Here is a 21932-nt window from a genome sequence, read left to right on the forward strand (position 1 = left end):
ACTCAGATTCGAACCGAGGTTGCTGCGGCCACAACGCAGAGTACTAACCACTATACGATCACGGCGAGCTACTTGGGCTCAACGACATACAGTGACATGGAGAATTTATAATTCGGAACACTCAGGGCTGTTCCTGTGATAGGCTGGATGTATTCATTGCTTCCTCATTCCTCATTCAGAGGCTGCGTCTCCTCAGTGGTTGATAGGCTGAAACCGTTTCCTGGCCGCCTGCTTGTGAAATGCCAGGAGTCAAAGATCACACATTACACTTGCGGACCTGTGATGGGACACCAATGCAGAGAAACCCACCTAGCACAGACCTTCTATTCTGTCTATTAGACCTGCATCTTCCCTGCACCTTTCAAGCCATTTGTATGTGAAGCAAGAAAGAGTTAGAGAGTGATCCATCTACACTTTTATAGGGAGGATGTCGCCGTGAGCTCCTCCCAGCTAATCACACGAACAGCAGAAAAGCAAGATAAATACACAGTTGAGGGGTGGGCTGCATGGTTATGTTTTTGAGTAAATATTGAAACTGACCTCAGTGGCTCATTAGCAGAGCTGCGGCTAATGACTGGTGCCAAATCATGATGAAGCAAGCACCATGGCTCGTAGGGGACCCACAACACGCTTTTCTTAGCTCACTGAATTAAAGTATAAACTTCCGCCGTGTGTGAGTGGTAAAGGCTTATTAATATAGTTCCTTTTCCAATTCAAGTCTGACAACAAGAGGCAGGAACCACGTGGCTTCGGAAGCTCAGGAAAGTAGCCACCAACCACAGAGAAAGAGAGAACTGGCAGTATGAGAGGTGGAGAAAACAGAAGCGGGAGCAAGGAGCTCAAATGAGATTGATGGCGTTTAAATAGGGGCGTAAAGGAACAGTTACACAGCTAAGAAATGGGAAAGACAGACTAGGGAAAAAAACACAGAAAGAGCCTGTAGATGAAATTCTCTTCCTGGGACAGCAGGTTAAGAGAAATTACACATGGGGAGGTTAAGCATGTAACACGGGGGAGAATAAAAAAGAAAATGCAGTTTTATGAAGTGTGTTTGCCAATCCAGCCAGCACTTTTGTTCTATTTCTCTCTTTGCGTCTTTTATTGGTAAAGTAACTTTCAAGTGCATGCGCAGGTATGAATGAGAGAGCAACGGTATAATAATTTGAAGCGTTTACACCAGTGCTAAAGTAGGAATGAGGTGTAGCAAAGACATGAAAGAGGTAGCGATAACAAATATGTGGAGAGGCAATAGTGACACAAAAATAAGCCACCTATTTATAAAACTGAAATGGAAGAAATACTAAAGGTTAACTTCTGAAATTGTAGCCGATAATAAAAAGATACTCGTTGTTGGCAGGATTCGAACCTGCTCGGGGATACCCCAATGGATTTCTAGTCCATCGCCTTAACCACTCGGCCACAACAACTTGCTGTAAGCTGCCTACAAATATTTTGTTTGAAAGTTTTGAAGTTTTCCCACATCAAAGTACTGATATTCTGCAATGCGCTTTTTAAAAACAATGTTTTTTTCATCATGCACGTTCTGTCCTAAAAACAAAAATTGCATGAGTATATCTCTGGATCTGTAAAAGGATACGCTTGCATTCAAACTCTCTTGTGGCACTCAAGTTTTTTGGACCCTGTTGCACTCTGTTTTTGCGCTGCTTTTAGTCTACGACCCATATTACAGAAGTCAACCATCTCTGAGTATTTGGGACTCCTTTGTAAGTGCCTTATCTTTAATCCTTGAAAAGCTCTATAATAAAGGGGTCTGTCAAAGATTGCTTGAATGGAAGATAAAAGAAGGCCCACTTGTCTCACCAAATGCAGTAGAGAAACCTGATGTTTTACTCATGTTATCCTTAGTTCAGTTTTTGTTAGACCTGGCATCCTTAAGGTGGCCTACCAGCAACCTTTTTGCTTTTCACCTCACGTTTTGCTGTATCTTTATGTTGGCCTTAGGACTCTAATCACTTTATCACTACTGTGAGAAAGTGGCTCTGTATATACTGTTCCCAAATAGGTACAGTGTGCACAGAGTCCCCAGTCCCCAGAGGTTTGGCAGAGGCTAAAGTTAGATATAACCTTACTCTCTAAAGTGGTAGCTTGCCGAGCAGTAAGGCAGTATCAGAGTACAGTGTAAAACATTTGTTGTACACACTCAGTCAGCAAATGGTCTCACACACTCAAGAACTGAACTCTAGGCCATTGGTTTGCATACAAAAGATATTGTTGTTTTATTTTAGAACCAACAATAGGTATCAAAATATACTTTCTCAGAATGAGATGCTTTAGTTAAATACTTTGCAATAGGCAATTGACTTTTGCAGGTCATAGTTACAGTTTATTGCAATAGGCAACACAATTTGAATCACAATAATACATTGAGCTCAATGGGAATTTTAAGTTATATGCAATTAATTACTTTCAGGATTACTTTTCTAAATCCAGGACTGGATCCTAGATTCAGTCCTGGGACAGTTCTTGGAAACACGTGAGTAAATTCGTTTTAGTTACTGTTGTGATTTTTAAACAATATTTTGCTATTTTAAAAGTTGACACTTAGAAACTTTTGCTGATCAAATTACCAACGTTATCCTATGGAAGGAAATTCACTTAGCAGGTAAGTGGGATTATGGTTACTTTTTCTAGGTCAGTGTTGGATCCTAGATCCAGCACTACTGTACCACCTGTAAGCAGTTGAGAAACTGCGTTTAAGTTATACAGGCGATTTTTAAGGAATATTTACATGTTTGCAAAATCGACACTTAGAAGAAATTTCACAGAAAAACAGTCAATGGTTTCCTATGGAAGAAAATTCAAGTTACGGGTAAAGTACGTTCTCGTTACTTTTGTAATCCAGTGCTGGGCTCCTAGGCTCAGTACTGGGACATCTATCTAAAACAGGTAAACAATTACGTTTTCACAGTTGGTACGATTTTTAAAGAATATTTGTAAGTTTCAAAAATCGACACTTAGAAAATTTTCAGCAAAAAGCAGGCAATGATATCCCATGGAAGGAAATTCAAGTTACTGGTAAGTACGGTTAAAATTACTTTTCAGGGTCAGTACCGAGCTCCAAGATGCAGCACTGAGGTCTCTCCTGATAACAGGTGAGTAAATCAGAATTCGTTGTTCGGCTGATTTTAGATGAATATTTTAAAGTTCCAAAACTCCACACCACTAGAAGAATTTCCAAGTGAAACCACTCAATGTTAGCCTATGGAGGAAAAGCGAGTTATCGGCTTTTAGGTAAGTACTCGACTGGCAGAGTTATGGTTCTGGGCATAGACTCAGGGGTCTCCCAGGGGAGTCCCAGCCTACTTGCCAAGCCTTAAACTCCCCTTTTATTACATATAATTTACACCTAAGGTAGGCCCTAGGTAGTCCTAAGTGCATGATGCTATGTAAGTAAAAAATAAGATATGTACTTTGGTGGTTCGCGTGTCCTGTAAGTACCAAACAGTCTATTTCATTTTTCACTACTGTGAGGTCTACCCCTCTCATAGGTTAGCTCTGTGTATTCCCCTATACTTTTTATTTGGTAATTCCATATCGGAGAGGAGTAGCTTTATTTATTTATTGAAAATCCTACTTACTGGTGAGGTTGGATTTAACTTTACTATTTTAGAAATGCCACTTTTAGAGAGTGAACATTTCTCTGCACTTACTGCTCTATTTGCCTGAAACCTGGCCCCAATACACGTCTGGATTGGGCTGGGTGACAGCAAAATGTGTGCCTTCCCTCTAGAGAGCCACAACACAGGCCACTCAACTGCACCTGGGGGGTGATCTCCGCTCCCCCTCCACCCCCAATAGGTTCAAGAACGATAATTTATGTAAGTAAATACATTATAGCTACAGCTTATAATCATGCGAGTTTAAATCATTTGTTGTTAGATGGTTTAAATATTTGAAAGGATCTGTTTTTAATAGACATTTTACAAAAACCACTGGTACATTTGCTAATTCTGTAAAATTAACACCCAACTGCCGTGACATTGCCAACCACAATGCCGTGACTCGGATTCGAACCGAGGTTGCTGCGGCCACAACGCAGAGTACTAACCACTATACAATCACGGCGACCTACTTGGGCTCAACGACATACAGTGACATGGAGAATTTATAATTCGGAACACTCAGGGCTGTTCCTGTGTTAGGCTGGATGTATTCATTGCTTCCTCATTCCTCATTCAGAGGCTGCGTCTCCTCAGTGGTTGATAGGCTGAAACCGTTTCCTGGCCGCCTGCTTGTGAAATGCCAGGAGTCAAAGATCACACATTACACTTGCGGACCTGTGATGGGACACCAATGCAGAGAAACCCACCTGGCACAGACCTTCTATTCTGTCTATTAGACCTGCATCTTCCCTGCACCTTTCAAGCCATTTGTATGTGAAGCAAGAAAGAGTTAGAGAGTGATCCATCTACACTTTTATAGGGAGGATGTCGCCGTGAGCTCCTCCCAGCTAATCACACGAACAGCAGAAAAGCAAGATAAATACACAGTTGAGGGGTGGGCTGCATGGTTATGTTTTTGAGTAAATATTGAAACTGACCTCAGTGGCTCATTAGCAGAGCTGCGGCTAATGACTGGTGCCAAATCATGATGAAGCAAGCACCATGGCTCGTAGGGGACCCACAACACGCTTTTCTTAGCTCACTGAATTAAAGTATAAACTTCCGCCGTGTGTGAGTGGTAAAGGCTTGTTAATATAGTTCCTTTTCCAATTCAAGTCTGACAACAAGAGGCAGGAACCACGTGGCTTCGGAAGCTCAGGAAAGTAGCCACCAACCACAGAGAAAGAGAGAACTGGCAGTATGAGAGGTGGAGAAAACAGAAGCGGGAGCAAGGAGCTCAAATGAGATTGATGGCGTTTAAATAGGGCGCGTAAAGGAACAGTTACACAGCTAAGAAATGGGAAAGACAGACTAGGGAAAAAACACAGAAAGAGCCTGTAGATGAAATTCTCTTCCTGGGACAGCAGGTTAAGAGAAATTACACTTGGGGAGGTTAAGCATGTAACACGGGGGAGAATAAAAAAGAAAATGCAGTTTTATGAAGTGTGTTTGCCAATCCAGCCAGCACTTTTGTTCTATTTCTCTCTTTGCGTCTTTTATTGGTAAAGTAACTTTCAAGTGCATGCGCAGGTATGAATGAGAGAGCAACGGTATAATAATTTGAAGCGTTAACACCAGTGCTAAAGTAGGAATGAGGTGTAGCAAAGACATGAAAGAGGTAGCGATAACAAATATGTGGAGAGGCAATAGTGACACAAAAATAAGCCACCTATTTATAAAACTGAAATGGAAGAAATACTAAAGGTTAACTTCTGAAATTGTAGCCGATAATAAAAAGATTCTCGTTGTTGGCAGGATTCGAACCTGCGCAGGGATACCCCAATGGATTTCGAGTCCATCGCCTTAACCACTCGGCCACAACAACTTGCTGTAAGCTGCTTACAAATATTTTGTTTGAAAGTTTTTCCACATCAAAGTACTGATATTCTGCAATGCGCTTTTTAAAAACAATGTTTTTTTCATCATGCACGTTCTGTCCTAAAAACAAAAATTGCATGAGTATATCTCTGGATCTGTAAAAGGATACGCTTGCATTCAAACTCTCTTGTGGCACTCAAGTTTTTTGGACCCTGTTGCACTCTGTTTTTGCGCTGCTTTTAGTCTACGACCCATATTACAGAAGTCAACCATCTCTGAGTATTTGGGACTCCTTTGTAAGTGCCTTATCTTTAATCCTTGAAAAGCTCTATAATAAAGGGGTCTGTCAAAGATTGCTTGAATGGAAGATAAAAGAAGGCCCACTTGTCTCACCAAATGCAGTAGAGAAACCTGATGTTTTACTCATGTTATCCTTAGTTCAGTTTTTGTTAGACCTGGCATCCTTAAGGTGGCCTACCAGCAACCTTTTTGCTTTTCACCTCACGTTTTGCTGTATCTTTATGTTGGCCTTAGGACTCTAATCACTTTATCACTACTGTGAGAAAGTGGCTCTGTATATACTGTTCCCAAATAGGTACAGTGTGCACAGAGTCCCCAGTCCCCAGAGGTTTGGCAGAGGCTAAAGTTAGATATAACCTTACTCTCTAAAGTGGTAGCTTGCCGAGCAGTAAGGCAGTATGAGAGTACAGTGTAAAACATTTGTTGTACACACTCAGTCAGCAAATGGTCTCACACACTCAAGAACTGAACTCTAGGCCATTGGTTTGCATACAAAAGATATTGTTGTTTTATTTTAGAACCAACAATAGGTATCAAAATATACTTTCTCAGAATGAGATGCTTTAGTTAAATACTTTGCAATAGGCAATTGACTTTTGCAGGTCATAGTTACAGTTTATTGCAATAGGCAACACAATTTGAATCACAATAATACATTGAGCTCAATGGGAATTTTAAGTTATATGCAATTAATTACTTTCAGGATTACTTTTCTAAATCCAGGACTGGATCCTAGATTCAGTCCTGGGACAGTTCTTGGAAACAAGTGAGTAAATTCGTTTTAGTTACTGTTGTGATTTTTAAGCAATATTTTGCTATTTTAAAAGTTGAAACTTAGAAACTTTTGCTGATCAAAATACCAACGTTATCCTATGGAAGGAAATTCACTTAGCAGGTAAGTGGGATTATGGTTACTTTTTCTAGGTCAGTGTTGGATCCTAGATCCAGCACTACTGTACCACCTGTAAGCAGTTGAGAAACTGCGTTTAAGTTATACAGGCGATTTTTAAGGAATATTTACATGTTTGCAAAATCGACACTTAGAAGAAATTTCACAGAAAAACAGTCAATGGTTTCCTATGGAAGAAAATTCAAGTTACGGGTAAAGTACGTTCTCGTTACTTTTGTAATCCAGTGCTGGGCTCCTAGGCTCAGTACTGGGACATCTATCTAAAACAGGTAAACAATTACGTTTTCACAGTTGGTACGATTTTTAAAGAATATTTGTAAGTTTCAAAAATCGACACTTAGAAAATTTTCAACAAAAAGCAGGCAATGATATCCCATGGAAGGAAATTTGAGTTACTGGTAAGTACGGTTAAAATTACTTTTCAGGGTCAGTACCGAGCTCCAAGATGCAGCACTGAGGTCTCTCCTGATAACAGGTGAGTAAATCAGAATTCGTTGTTCGGCTGATTTTAGATGAATATTTTAAAGTTCCAAAACTCCACACCACTTAGAAGAATTTCCAAGTGAAACCACTCAATGTTAGCCTATGGAAGAAAAGTGAGTTATCGGCTTTTAGGTAAGTACTCGACTGGCAGAGTTATGGTTCTGGGCATAGACTCAGGGGTCTCCCAGGGGAGTCCCAGCCTACTTGCCAAGCCTTAAACTCCCCTTTTATTACATATAATTTACACCTAAGGTAGGCCCTAGCTAGTCCTAGGTGCATGATGCTATGTAAGTAAAAAATAAGCTATGTACTTTGGTGGTTCGCGTGTCCTGTAAGTACCAAACAGTCTATTTCATTTTTCACTACTGTGAGGTCTACATCTCTCATAGGTTAGCTCTGTGTATTCCCCTATACTTTTAATTTGGTAATTCCATATCGGAGAGGAGTAGCTTTATTTATTTATTGAAAATCCTACTTACTGGTGAGGTTGGATTTAACTTTACTATTTTAGAAATGCCACTTTTCGAGAGTGAACATTTCTCTGCACTTACTGCTCTATTTGCCTGAAACCTGGCCCCAATACACGTCTGGATTGGGCTGGGTGACAGCAAAATGTGTGCCTTCCCTCTAGAGAGCCACAACACAGGTCACTCAACTGCACCTGGGGGGTGATCTCCGCTCCCCCTCCACCCCCAATAGGTTCAAGAACGATAATTTATGTAAGTAAATACATTATAGCTACAGCTTATAATCATGCGAGTTTAAATCATTTGTTGTTAGATGGTTTAAATATTTGAAAGGATCTGTTTTTAATAGACATTTTACAAAAACCACTGGTACATTTGCTAATTCTGTAAAATTAACTCCCAACTGCCGTGACATTGCCAACCACAATGCTGTGACTCGGATTCGAACCGAGGTTGCTGCGGCCACAACGCAGAGTACTAACCACTATACGATCACGGCGAGCTACTTGGGCTCAACGACATACAGTGACATGGAGAATTTATAATTCGGAACACTCAGGGCTGTTCCTGTGATAGGCTGGATGTATTCATTGCTTCCTCATTCCTCATTCAGAGGCTGCGTCTCCTCAGTGGTTGATAGGCTGAAACCGTTTCCTGGCCGCCTGCTTGTGAAATGCCAGGAGTCAAAGATCACACATTACACTTGCGGACCTGTGATGGGACACCAATGCAGAGAAACCCACCTGGCACAGACCTTCTATTCTGTCTATTAGACCTGCATCTTCCCTGCACCTTTCAAGCCATTTGTATGTGAAGCAAGAAAGAGTTAGAGAGTGATCCATCTACACTTTTATAGGGAGGATGTCGCCGTGAGCTCCTCCCAGCTAATCACACGAACAGCAGAAAAGCAAGATAAATACACAGTTGAGGGGTGGGCTGCATGGTTATGTTTTTGAGTAAATATTGAAACTGACCTCAGTGGCTCATTAGCAGAGCTGCGGCTAATGACTGGTGCCAAATCATGATGAAGCAAGCACCATGGCTCGTAGGGGACCCACAACACGCTTTTCTTAGCTCACTGAATTAAAGTATAAACTTCCGCCGTGTGTGAGTGGTAAAGGCTTATTAATATAGTTCCTTTTCCAATTCAAGTCTGACAACAAGAGGCAGGAACCACGTGGCTTCGGAAGCTCAGGAAAGTAGCCACCAACCACAGAGAAAGAGAGAACTGGCAGTATGAGAGGTGGAGAAAACAGAAGCGGGAGCAAGGAGCTCAAATGAGATTGATGGCGTTTAAATAGGGGCGTAAAGGAACAGTTACACAGCTAAGAAATGGGAAAGACAGACTAGGGAAAAAAACACAGAAAGAGCCTGTAGATGAAATTCTCTTCCTGGGACAGCAGGTTAAGAAAAATTACACATGGGGAGGTTAAGCATGTAACACGGGGGAGAATAAAAAAGAAAATGCAGTTTTATGAAGTGTGTTTGCCAATCCAGCCAGCACTTTTGTTCTATTTCTCTCTTTGCGTCTTTTATTGGTAAAGTAACTTTCAAGTGCATGCGCAGGTATGAATGAGAGAGCAACGGTATAATAATTTGAAGCGTTTACACCAGTGCTAAAGTAGGAATGAGGTGTAGCAAAGACATGAAAGAGGTAGCGATAACAAATATGTGGAGAGGCAATAGTGACACAAAAATAAGCCACCTATTTATAAAACTGAAATGGAAGAAATACTAAAGGTTAACTTCTGAAATTGTAGCCGATAATAAAAAGATACTCGTTGTTGGCAGGATTCGAACCTGCTCGGGGATACCCCAATGGATTTCTAGTCCATCGCCTTAACCACTCGGCCACAACAACTTGCTGTAAGCTGCCTTCAAATATTTTGTTTGAAAGTTTTGAAGTTTTCCCACATCAAAGTACTGATATTCTGCAATGCGCTTTTTAAAAACAATGTTTTTTTCATCATGCACGCTCTGTCCTAAAAACAAAAATTGCATGAGTATATCTCTGGATCTGTAAAAGGATACGCTTGCATTCAAACTCTCTTGTGGCACTCAAGTTTTTTGGACCCTGTTGCACTCTGTTTTTGCGCTGCTTTTAGTCTACGACCCATATTACAGAAGTCAACCATCTCTGAGTATTTGGGACTCCTTTGCAAGTGCCTTATCTTTAATCCTTGAAAAGCTCTATAATAAAGGGGTCTGTCAAAGATTGCTTGAATGGAAGATAAAAGAAGGCCCACTTGTCTCACCAAATGCAGTAGAGAAACCTGATGTTTTACTCATGTTATCCTTAGTTCAGTTTTTGTTAGACCTGGCATCCTTAAGGTGGCCTACCAGCAACCTTTTTGCTTTTCACCTCACGTTTTGCTGTATCTTTATGTTGGCCTTAGGACTCTAATCACTTTATCACTACTGTGAGAAAGTGGCTCTGTATATACTGTTCCCAAATAGGTACAGTGTGCACAGAGTCCCCAGTCCCCAGAGGTTTGGCAGAGGCTAAAGTTAGATATAACCTTACTCTCTAAAGTGGTAGCTTGCCGAGCAGTAAGGCAGTATCAGAGTACAGTGTAAAACATTTGTTGTACACACTCAGTCAGCAAATGGTCTCACACACTCAAGAACTGAACTCTAGGCCATTGGTTTGCATACAAAAGATATTGTTGTTTTATTTTAGAACCAACAATAGGTATCAAAATATACTTTCTCAGAATGAGATGCTTTAGTTAAATACTTTGCAATAGGCAATTGACTTTTGCAGGTCATAGTTACAGTTTATTGCAATAGGCAACACAATTTGAATCACAATAATACATTGAGCTCAATGGGAATTTTAAGTTATATGCAATTAATTACTTTCAGGATTACTTTTCTAAATCCAGGACTGGATCCTAGATTCAGTCCTGGGACAGTTCTTGGAAACAAGTGAGTAAATTCGTTTTAGTTACTGTTGTGATTTTTAAGCAATATTTTGCTATTTTAAAAGTTGACACTTAGAAACTTTTGCTGATCAAATTACCAATGTTATCCTATGGAAGGAAATTCACTTAGCAGGTAAGTGGGGTTATGGTTACTTTTTCTAGGTCCAGCACTACTGTACCACCTGTAAGCAGTAGAGAAACTGCGTTTAAGTTATACAGGTGATTTTTAAGGAATATTTACATGTTTGCAAAATCGACACTTAGAAGAAATTTCACAGAAAAACAGTCAATGGTTTCCTATGGAAGAAAATTCAAGTTACGGGTAAAGTACGTTCTCGTTACTTTTGTAATCCAGTGCTGGGCTCCTAGGCTCAGTACTGGGACATCTATCTAAAACAGGTAAACAATTACGTTTTCACAGTTGGTACGATTTTTGAAGAATATTTGTAAGTTTCAAAAATCGACACTTAGAAAATTTTCAGCAAAAAGCAGGCAATGATATCCCATGGAAGGAAATTCGAGTTACTGGTAAGTACGGTTAAAATTACTTTTCAGGGTCAGTACTGAGCTCCAAGATGCAGCACTGAGGTCTCTCCTGATAACAGGTGAGTAAATCAGAATTCGTTGTTCGGCTGATTTTAGATGAATATTTTAAAGTTCCAAAACTCCACACCACTTAGAAGAATTTCCAAGTGAAACCACTCAATGTTAGCCTATGGAAGAAAAGTGAGTTATCGGCTTTTAGGTAAGTACTCGACTGGCAGAGTTATGGTTCTGGGCATAGACTCAGGGGTCTCCCAGGGGAGTCCCAGCCTACTTGCCAAGCCTTAAACTCCCCTTTTATTACATATAATTTACACCTAAGGTAGGCCCTAGGTAGTCCTAGGTGCATGATGCTATGTAAGTAAAAAATAAGCTATGTACTTTGGTGGTTCGCGTGTCCTGTAAGTACCAAACAGTCTATTTCATTTTTCACTACTGTGAGGTCTACCCCTCTCATAGGTTAGCTCTGTGTATTCCCCTATACTTTTAATTTGGTAATTCCATATCGGAGAGGAGTAGCTTTATTTATTTATTGAAAATCCTACTTACTGGTGAGGTTGGATTTAACTTTACTATTTTAGAAATGCCACTTTTAGAGAGTGAACATTTCTCTGCACTTACTGCTCTATTTGCCTGAAACCTGGCCCCAATACACGTCTGGATTGGGCTGGGTGACAGCAAAATGTGTGCCTTCCCTCTAGAGAGCCACAACACAGGTCACTCAACTGCACCTGGGGGGTGATCTCCGCTCCCCCTCCACCCCCAATAGGTTCAAGAACGATAATTTATGTAAGTAAATACATTATAGCTACAGCTTATAATCATGCGAGTTTAAATCATTTGTTGTTAGATTGTTTAAATATTTGAAAGGATCTGTTTTTAATAGACATTTTACAAAAACCACTGGTACATTTGCTAATTCTGTAAAATTAACACCCAACTGCAGTGACATTGCCAACCACAATGCTGTGACTCGGATTCGAACCGAGGTTGCTGCGGCCACAACGCAGAGTACTAACCACTATACGATCACGGCGAGCTACATGGGCTCACCGACATACAGTGACATGGAGAATTTATAATTCGGAACACTCAGGGCTGTTCCTGTGATAGGCTGGATGTATTCATTGCTTCCTCATTCCTCATTCAGAGGCTGCGTCTCCTCAGTGGTTGACAGGCTGAAACCGTTTCCTGGCCGCCTGCTTGTGAAATGCCAGGAGTCAAAGATCACACATTACACTTGCGGACCTGTGATGGGACACCAATGCAGAGAAACCCACCTGGCACAGACCTTCTATTCTGTCTATTAGACCTGCATCTTCCCTGCACCTTTCAAGCCATTTGTATGTGAAGCAAGAAAGAGTTAGAGAGTGATCCATCTACACTTTTATAGGGAGGATGTCGCCGTGAGCTCCTCCCAGCTAATCACACGAACAGCAGAAAAGCAAGATAAATACACAGTTGAGAGGTGGGCTGCATGGTTATGTTTTTGAGTAAATATTGAAACTGACCTCAGTGGCTCATTAGCAGAGCTGCGGCTAATGACTGGTGCCAAATCATGATGAAGCAAGCACCATGGCTCGTAGGGGACCCACAACACGCTTTTCTTAGCTCACTGAATTAAAGTATAAACTTCCGCCGTGTGTGAGTGGTAAAGGCTTGTTAATATGGTTCCTTTTCCAATTCAAGTCTGACAACAAGAGGCAGGAACCACGTGGCTTCGGAAGCTCAGGAAAGTAGCCACCAACCACAGAGAAAGAGAGAACTGGCAGTATGAGAGGTGGAGAAAACAGAAGCAGGAGCAAGGAGCTCAAATGAGATTGATGGCGTTTAAATAGAGCGCGTAAAGGAACAGTTACACAGCTAAGAAATGGGAAAGACAGACTAGGGAAAAAAACATAGAAAGAGCCTGTAGATGAAATTCTCTTCCAAGTGCATGCGCAGGTATGAATGAGAGAGCAACCGTATAATAATTTGAAGCGTTTACACCAGTGCTAAATTAGGAATGAGGTGTAGCAAAGACATGAAAGAGGTAGCGATAACAAATATGTGGAGAGGCAATAGTGACACAAAAATAAGCCACCTATTTATAAAACTGAAATGGAAGAAATACTAAAGGTTAACTTCTGAAATTGTAGCCGATAATAAAAACATTCTCGTTGTTGGCAGGATTCGAACCTGCGCGGGGATACCCCAATGCATTTCTAGTCCATCGCCTTAACCACTCGGCCACAACAACTTGCTGTAAGCTGCCTTCAAATATTTTGTTTGAAAGTTTTGAAGTTTTCCCACATCAAAGTACTGATATTCTGCAATGCGCTTTTTAAAAACAATGTTTTTTTCATCATGCATGTTCTGTCCTAAAAACAAAAATTGCATGAGTATATCTCTGGATCTGTAAAAGGATACGCTTGCATTCAAACTCTCTTGTGGCACTCAAGTTTTTTGGACCCTGTTGCACTCTGTTTTTGCGCTGCTTTTAGTCTACGACCCATATTACAGAAGTCAACCATCTCTGAGTATTTGGGACTCCTTTGTAAGTGCCTTATCTTTAATCCTTGAAAAGCTCTATAATAAAGGGGTCTGTCAAAGATTGCTTGAATGGAAGATAAAAGAAGGCCCACTTGTCTCACCAAATGCAGTAGAGAAACCTGATGTTTTACTCATGTTATCCTTAGTTCAGTTTTTGTTAGACCTGGCATCCTTAAGGTGGCCTACCAGCAACCTTTTTGCTTTTCACCTCACGTTTTGCTGTATCTTTATGTTGGCCTTAGGACTCTAATCACTTTATCACTACTGTGAGAAAGTGGCACTGTATATACTGTTCCCAAATAGGTACAGTGTGCACAGAGTCCCCAGTCCCCAGAGGTTTGGCAGAGGCTAAAGTTAGATATAACCTTACTCTCTAAAGTGGTAGCTTGCCGAGCAGTAAGGCAGTATCAGAGTACAGTGTAAAACATTTGTTGTACACACTCAGTCAGCAAATGGTCTCACACACTCAAGAACTGAACTCTAGGCCATTGGTTTGCATACAAAAGATATTGTTGTTTTATTTTAGAACCAACAATAGGTATCAAAATATACTTTCTCAGAATGAGATGCTTTAGTTAAATACTTTGCAATAGGCAATTGACTTTTGCAGGTCATAGTTACAGTTTATTGCAATAGGCAACACAATTTGAATCACAATAATACATTGAGCTCAATGGGAATTTTAAGTTATATGCAATTAATTACTTTCAGGATTACTTTTCTAAATCCAGGACTGGATCCTAGATTCAGTCCTGGGACAGTTCTTGGAAACAAGTGAGTAAATTCGTTTTAGTTACTGTTGTGATTTTTAAGCAATATTTTGCTATTTTAAAAGTTGACACTTAGAAACTTTTGCTGATCAAAATACAAACGTTATCCTATGGAAGGAAATTCACTTAGCAGGTAAGTGGGATTATGGTTACTTTTTCTAGGTCAGTGTTGGATCCTAGATCCAGCACTACTGTACCACCTGTAAGCAGTTGAGAAACTGCGTTTAAGTTATACAGGCGATTTTTAAGGAATATTTACATGTTTGCAAAATCGACACTTAGAAGAAATTTCACAGAAAAACAGTCAATGGTTTCCTATGGAAGAAAATTCAAGTTACGGGTAAAGTACGTTCTCGTTACTTTTGTAATCCAGTGCTGGGCTCCTAGGCTCAGTACTGGGACATCTATCTAAAACAGGTAAACAATTACGTTTTCACAGTTGGTACGATTTTTAAAGAATATTTGTAAGTTTCAAAAATCGACACTTAGAAAATTTTCAGCAAAAAGCAGGCAATGATATCCCATGGAAGGAAATTCGAGTTACTGGTAAGTACGGTTAAAATTACTTTTCAGGGTCAGTACTGAGCTCCAAGATGCAGCACTGAGGTCTCTCCTGATAACAGGTGAGTAAATCAGAATTCGTTGTTTGGCTGATTTTAGATGAATATTTTAAAGTTCCAAAACTCCACACCACTTAGAAGAATTTCCAAGTGAAACCACTCAATGTTAGCCTATGGAAGAAAAGTGAGTTATCGGCTTTTAGGTAAGTACTCGACTGGCAGAGATATGGTTCTGGGCATAGACTCAGGGGTCTCCCAGGGGAGTCCCAGCCTACTTGCCAAGCCTTAAACTCCCCTTTTATTACATATAATTTACACCTAAGGTAGGCCCTAGGTAGTCCTAGGTGCATGATGCTATGTAAGTAAAAAATAAGATATGTACTTTGGTGGTTCGCGTGTCCTGTAAGTACCAAACAGTCTATTTCATTTTTCACTACTGTGAGGTCTACCCTTCTCATAGGTTAGCTCTGTGTATTCCCCTATACTTTTAATTTGGTAATTCCATATCGGAGAGGAGTAGCTTTATTTATTTATTGAAAATCCTACTTACTGGTGAGGTTGGATTTAACTTAACTATTTTAGAAATGCCACTTTTAGAGAGTGAACATTTCTCTGCACTTACTGCTCTATTTGCCTGAAACCTGGCCCCAATACACGTCTGGATTGGGCTGGGTGACAGCAAAATGTGTGCCTTCCCTCTAGAGAGCCACAACACAGGTCACTCAACTGCACCTGGGGGGTGATCTCCGCTCCCCCTCCACCCCCAATAGGTTCAAGAACGATAATTTATGTAAGTAAATACATTATAGCTACAGCTTATAATCATGCGAGTTTAAATCATTTGTTGTTAGATGGTTTAAATATTTGAAAGGATCTGTTTTTAATAGACATTTTACAAAAACCACTGGTATATTTGCTAATTCTGTAAAATTAACACACAACTGCCGTGTCATTGCCAACCACAATGCCGTGACTCAGATTCGAACCGAGGTTGCTGCGGCCACAACGCAGAGTACTAACCACTATACGATCACGGCGAGCTACTTGGGCTCAACGACATACAGTGACATGGAGAATTTATAATTCGGAACACTCAGGGCTGTTCCTGTGATAGGCTGGATGTATTCATTGCTTCCTCATTCCTCATTCAGAGGCTGCGTCTCCTCAGTGGTTGATAGGCTGAAACCGTTTCCTGGCCGCCTGCTTGTGAAATGCCAGGAGTCAAAGATCACACATTACACTTGCGGACCTGTGATGGGACACCAATGCAGAGAAACCCACCTAGCACAGACCTTCTATTCTGTCTATTAGACCTGCATCTTCCCTGCACCTTTCAAGCCATTTGTATGTGAAGCAAGAAAGAGTTAGAGAGTGATCCATCTACACTTTTATAGGGAGGATGTCGCCGTGAGCTCCTCCCAGCTAATCACACGAACAGCAGAAAAGCAAGATAAATACACAGTTGAGGGGTGGGCTGCATGGTTATGTTTTTGAGTAAATATTGAAACTGACCTCAGTGGCTCATTAGCAGAGCTGCGGCTAATGACTGGTGCCAAATCATGATGAAGCAAGCACCATGGCTCGTAGGGGACCCACAACACGCTTTTCTTAGCTCACTGAATTAAAGTATAAACTTCCGCCGTGTGTGAGTGGTAAAGGCTTATTAATATAGTTCCTTTTCCAATTCAAGTCTGACAACAAGAGGCAGGAACCACGTGGCTTCGGAAGCTCAGGAAAGTAGCCACCAACCACAGAGAAAGAGAGAACTGGCAGTATGAGAGGTGGAGAAAACAGAAGCGGGAGCAAGGAGCTCAAATGAGATTGATGGCGTTTAAATAGGGGCGTAAAGGAACAGTTACACAGCTAAGAAATGGGAAAGACAGACTAGGGAAAAAAACACAGAAAGAGCCTGTAGATGAAATTCTCTTCCTGGGACAGCAGGTTAAGAGAAATTACACATGGGGAGGTTAAGCATGTAACACGGGGGAGAATAAAAAAGAAAATGCAGTTTTATGAAGTGTGTTTGCCAATCCAGCCAGCACTTTTGTTCTATTTCTCTCTTTGCGTCTTTTATTGGTAAAGTAACTTTCAAGTGCATGCGCAGGTATGAATGAGAGAGCAACGGTATAATAATTTGAAGCGTTTACACCAGTGCTAAAGTAGGAATGAGGTGTAGCAAAGACATGAAAGAGGTAGCGATAACAAATATGTGGAGAGGCAATAGTGACACAAAAATAAGCCACCTATTTATAAAACTGAAATGGAAGAAATACTAAAGGTTAACTTCTGAAATTGTAGCCGATAATAAAAAGATACTCGTTGTTGGCAGGATTCGAACCTGCTCGGGGATACCCCAATGGATTTCTAGTCCATCGCCTTAACCACTCGGCCACAACAACTTGCTGTAAGCTGCCTACAAATATTTTGTTTGAAAGTTTTGAAGTTTTCCCACATCAAAGTACTGATATTCTGCAATGCGCTTTTTAAAAACAATGTTTTTTTCATCATGCACGTTCTGTCCTAAAAACAAAAATTGCATGAGTATATCTCTGGATCTGTAAAAGGATACGCTTGCATTCAAACTCTCTTGTGGCACTCAAGTTTTTTGGACCCTGTTGCACTCTGTTTTTGCGCTGCTTTTAGTCTACGACCCATATTACAGAAGTCAACCATCTCTGAGTATTTGGGACTCCTTTGTAAGTGCCTTATCTTTAATCCTTGAAAAGCTCTATAATAAAGGGGTCTGTCAAAGATTGCTTGAATGGAAGATAAAAGAAGGCCCACTTGTCTCACCAAATGCAGTAGAGAAACCTGATGTTTTACTCATGTTATCCTTAGTTCAGTTTTTGTTAGACCTGGCATCCTTAAGGTGGCCTACCAGCAACCTTTTTGCTTTTCACCTCACGTTTTGCTGTATCTTTATGTTGGCCTTAGGACTCTAATCACTTTATCACTACTGTGAGAAAGTGGCTCTGTATATACTGTTCCCAAATAGGTACAGTGTGCACAGAGTCCCCAGTCCCCAGAGGTTTGGCAGAGGCTAAAGTTAGATATAACCTTACTCTCTAAAGTGGTAGCTTGCCGAGCAGTAAGGCAGTATCAGAGTACAGTGTAAAACATTTGTTGTACACACTCAGTCAGCAAATGGTCTCACACACTCAAGAACTGAACTCTAGGCCATTGGTTTGCATACAAAAGATATTGTTGTTTTATTTTAGAACCAACAATAGGTATCAAAATATACTTTCTCAGAATGAGATGCTTTAGTTAAATACTTTGCAATAGGCAATTGACTTTTGCAGGTCATAGTTACAGTTTATTGCAATAGGCAACACAATTTGAATCACAATAATACATTGAGCTCAATGGGAATTTTAAGTTATATGCAATTAATTACTTTCAGGATTACTTTTCTAAATCCAGGACTGGATCCTAGATTCAGTCCTGGGACAGTTCTTGGAAACAAGTGAGTAAATTCGTTTTAGTTACTGTTGTGATTTTTAAGCAATATTTTGCTATTTTAAAAGTTGACACTTAGAAACTTTTGCTGATCAAATTACCAATGTTATCCTATGGAAGGAAATTCACTTAGCAGGTAAGTGGGGTTATGGTTACTTTTTCTAGGTCAGTGTTGGATCCTAGATCCAGCACTACTGTACCACCTGTAAGCAGTAGAGAAACTGCGTTTAAGTTATACAGGTGATTTTTAAGGAATATTTACATGTTTGCAAAATCGACACTTAGAAGAAATTTCACAGAAAAACAGTCAATGGTTTCCTATGGAAGAAAATTCAAGTTACGGGTAAAGTACGTTCTCGTTACTTTTGTAATCCAGTGCTGGGCTCCTAGGCTCAGTACTGGGACATCTATCTAAAACAGGTAAACAATTACGTTTTCACAGTTGGTACGATTTTTGAAGAATATTTGTAAGTTTCAAAAATCGACACTTAGAAAATTTTCAGCAAAAAGCAGGCAATGATATCCCATGGAAGGAAATTCGAGTTACTGGTAAGTACGGTTAAAATTACTTTTCAGGGTCAGTACTGAGCTCCAAGATGCAGCACTGAGGTCTCTCCTGATAACAGGTGAGTAAATCAGAATTCGTTGTTCGGCTGATTTTAGATGAATATTTTAAAGTTCCAAAACTCCACACCACTTAGAAGAATTTCCAAGTGAAACCACTCAATGTTAGCCTATGGAAGAAAAGTGAGTTATCGGCTTTTAGGTAAGTACTCGACTGGCAGAGTTATGGTTCTGGGCATAGACTCAGGGGTCTCCCAGGGGAGTCCCAGCCTACTTGCCAAGCCTTAAACTCCCCTTTTATTACATATAATTTACACCTAAGGTAGGCCCTAGGTAGTCCTAGGTGCATGATGCTATGTAAGTAAAAAATAAGCTATGTACTTTGGTGGTTCGCGTGTCCTGTAAGTACCAAACAGTCTATTTCATTTTTCACTACTGTGAGGTCTACCCCTCTCATAGGTTAGCTCTGTGTATTCCCCTATACTTTTAATTTGGTAATTCCATATCGGAGAGGAGTAGCTTTATTTATTTATTGAAAATCCTACTTACTGGTGAGGTTGGATTTAACTTTACTATTTTAGAAATGCCACTTTTAGAGAGTGAACATTTCTCTGCACTTACTGCTCTATTTGCCTGAAACCTGGCCCCAATACACGTCTGGATTGGGCTGGGTGACAGCAAAATGTGTGCCTTCCCTCTAGAGAGCCACAACACAGGTCACTCAACTGCACCTGGGGGGTGATCTCCGCTCCCCCTCCACCCCCAATAGGTTCAAGAACGATAATTTATGTAAGTAAATACATTATAGCTACAGCTTATAATCATGCGAGTTTAAATCATTTGTTGTTAGATTGTTTAAATATTTGAAAGGATCTGTTTTTAATAGACATTTTACAAAAACCACTGGTACATTTGCTAATTCTGTAAAATTAACACCCAACTGCAGTGACATTGCCAACCACAATGCTGTGACTCGGATTCGAACCGAGGTTGCTGCGGCCACAACGCAGAGTACTAACCACTATACGATCACGGCGAGCTACATGGGCTCACCGACATACAGTGACATGGAGAATTTATAATTCGGAACACTCAGGGCTGTTCCTGTGATAGGCTGGATGTATTCATTGCTTCCTCATTCCTCATTCAGAGGCTGCGTCTCCTCAGTGGTTGACAGGCTGAAACCGTTTCCTGGCCGCCTGCTTGTGAAATGCCAGGAGTCAAAGATCACACATTACACTTGCGGACCTGTGATGGGACACCAATGCAGAGAAACCCACCTGGCACAGACCTTCTATTCTGTCTATTAGACCTGCATCTTCCCTGCACCTTTCAAGCCATTTGTATGTGAAGCAAGAAAGAGTTAGAGAGTGATCCATCTACACTTTTATAGGGAGGATGTCGCCGTGAGCTCCTCCCAGCTAATCACACGAACAGCAGAAAAGCAAGATAAATACACAGTTGAGAGGTGGGCTGCATGGTTATGTTTTTGAGTAAATATTGAAACTGACCTCAGTGGCTCATTAGCAGAGCTGCGGCTAATGACTGGTGCCAAATCATGATGAAGCAAGCACCATGGCTCGTAGGGGACCCACAACACGCTTTTCTTAGCTCACTGAATTAAAGTATAAACTTCCGCCGTGTGTGAGTGGTAAAGGCTTGTTAATATGGTTCCTTTTCCAATTCAAGTCTGACAACAAGAGGCAGGAACCACGTGGCTTCGGAAGCTCAGGAAAGTAGCCACCAACCACAGAGAAAGAGAGAACTGGCAGTATGAGAGGTGGAGAAAACAGAAGCAGGAGCAAGGAGCTCAAATGAGATTGATGGCGTTTAAATAGAGCGCGTAAAGGAACAGTTACACAGCTAAGAAATGGGAAAGACAGACTAGGGAAAAAAACATAGAAAGAGCCTGTAGATGAAATTCTCTTCCTGGGACAGCAGGTTAAGAGAAATTACACATGGGGAGGTTAAGCATGTAACACGGGGGAGAATAAAAAAGAAAATGCAGTTTTATGAAGTGTGTTTGCCAATCCAGCCAGCATTTTGTTCTATTTCTCTCTTTGCGTCTTTTATTGGTAAAGTAACTTTCAAGTGCATGCGCAGGTATGAATGAGAGAGCAACCGTATAATAATTTGAAGCGTTTACACCAGTGCTAAATTAGGAATGAGGTGTAGCAAAGACATGAAAGAGGTAGCGATAACAAATATGTGGAGAGGCAATAGTGACACAAAAATAAGCCACCTATTTATAAAACTGAAATGGAAGAAATACTAAAGGTTAACTTCTGAAATTGTAGCCGATAATAAAAACATTCTCGTTGTTGGCAGGATTCGAACCTGCGCGGGGATACCCCAATGCATTTCTAGTCCATCGCCTTAACCACTCGGCCACAACAACTTGCTGTAAGCTGCCTTCAAATATTTTGTTTGAAAGTTTTGAAGTTTTCCCACATCAAAGTACTGATATTCTGCAATGCGCTTTTTAAAAACAATGTTTTTTTCATCATGCATGTTCTGTCCTAAAAACAAAAATTGCATGAGTATATCTCTGGATCTGTAAAAGGATACGCTTGCATTCAAACTCTCTTGTGGCACTCAAGTTTTTTGGACCCTGTTGCACTCTGTTTTTGCGCTGCTTTTAGTCTACGACCCATATTACAGAAGTCAACCATCTCTGAGTATTTGGGACTCCTTTGTAAGTGCCTTATCTTTAATCCTTGAAAAGCTCTATAATAAAGGGGTCTGTCAAAGATTGCTTGAATGGAAGATAAAAGAAGGCCCACTTGTCTCACCAAATGCAGTAGAGAAACCTGATGTTTTACTCATGTTATCCTTAGTTCAGTTTTTGTTAGACCTGGCATCCTTAAGGTGGCCTACCAGCAACCTTTTTGCTTTTCACCTCACGTTTTGCTGTATCTTTATGTTGGCCTTAGGACTCTAATCACTTTATCACTACTGTGAGAAAGTGGCACTGTATAT

General features: G+C 40.6%; 7 non-coding genes across 7 annotated transcripts; all 7 read right to left on the reverse strand.

The window, feature by feature from the left end:
• Positions 1–1345: 1345 nt before the first annotated feature.
• Positions 1346–1427, reverse strand: TRNAS-AGA (transfer RNA serine (anticodon AGA)). Its single transcript has one exon. It is a non-coding gene; the product is annotated as a tRNA-Ser (tRNA).
• A 2587-nt stretch (positions 1428–4014) lies between these two features.
• TRNAH-GUG (transfer RNA histidin (anticodon GUG)) lies at positions 4015–4086 on the reverse strand. Its single transcript has one exon. It is a non-coding gene; the product is annotated as a tRNA-His (tRNA).
• A 1280-nt stretch (positions 4087–5366) lies between these two features.
• Positions 5367–5448, reverse strand: TRNAS-CGA (transfer RNA serine (anticodon CGA)). The gene has a single exon. It is a non-coding gene; the product is annotated as a tRNA-Ser (tRNA).
• A 3932-nt stretch (positions 5449–9380) lies between these two features.
• On the reverse strand, positions 9381–9462 carry TRNAS-AGA (transfer RNA serine (anticodon AGA)). The gene has a single exon. It is a non-coding gene; the product is annotated as a tRNA-Ser (tRNA).
• Positions 9463–13225: 3763 nt separating this feature from the next.
• On the reverse strand, positions 13226–13307 carry TRNAS-AGA (transfer RNA serine (anticodon AGA)). Its single transcript has one exon. It is a non-coding gene; the product is annotated as a tRNA-Ser (tRNA).
• Positions 13308–17247: 3940 nt separating this feature from the next.
• Positions 17248–17329, reverse strand: TRNAS-AGA (transfer RNA serine (anticodon AGA)). Its single transcript has one exon. It is a non-coding gene; the product is annotated as a tRNA-Ser (tRNA).
• Positions 17330–21269: 3940 nt separating this feature from the next.
• TRNAS-AGA (transfer RNA serine (anticodon AGA)) lies at positions 21270–21351 on the reverse strand. Its single transcript has one exon. It is a non-coding gene; the product is annotated as a tRNA-Ser (tRNA).
• Positions 21352–21932: the final 581 nt, after the last annotated feature.

Source organism: Triturus cristatus, chromosome 12 (genome assembly GCF_964204655.1).
Source record: "Triturus cristatus chromosome 12, aTriCri1.1, whole genome shotgun sequence".
Taxonomy (NCBI): Eukaryota; Metazoa; Chordata; class Amphibia; order Caudata; family Salamandridae; genus Triturus; species Triturus cristatus.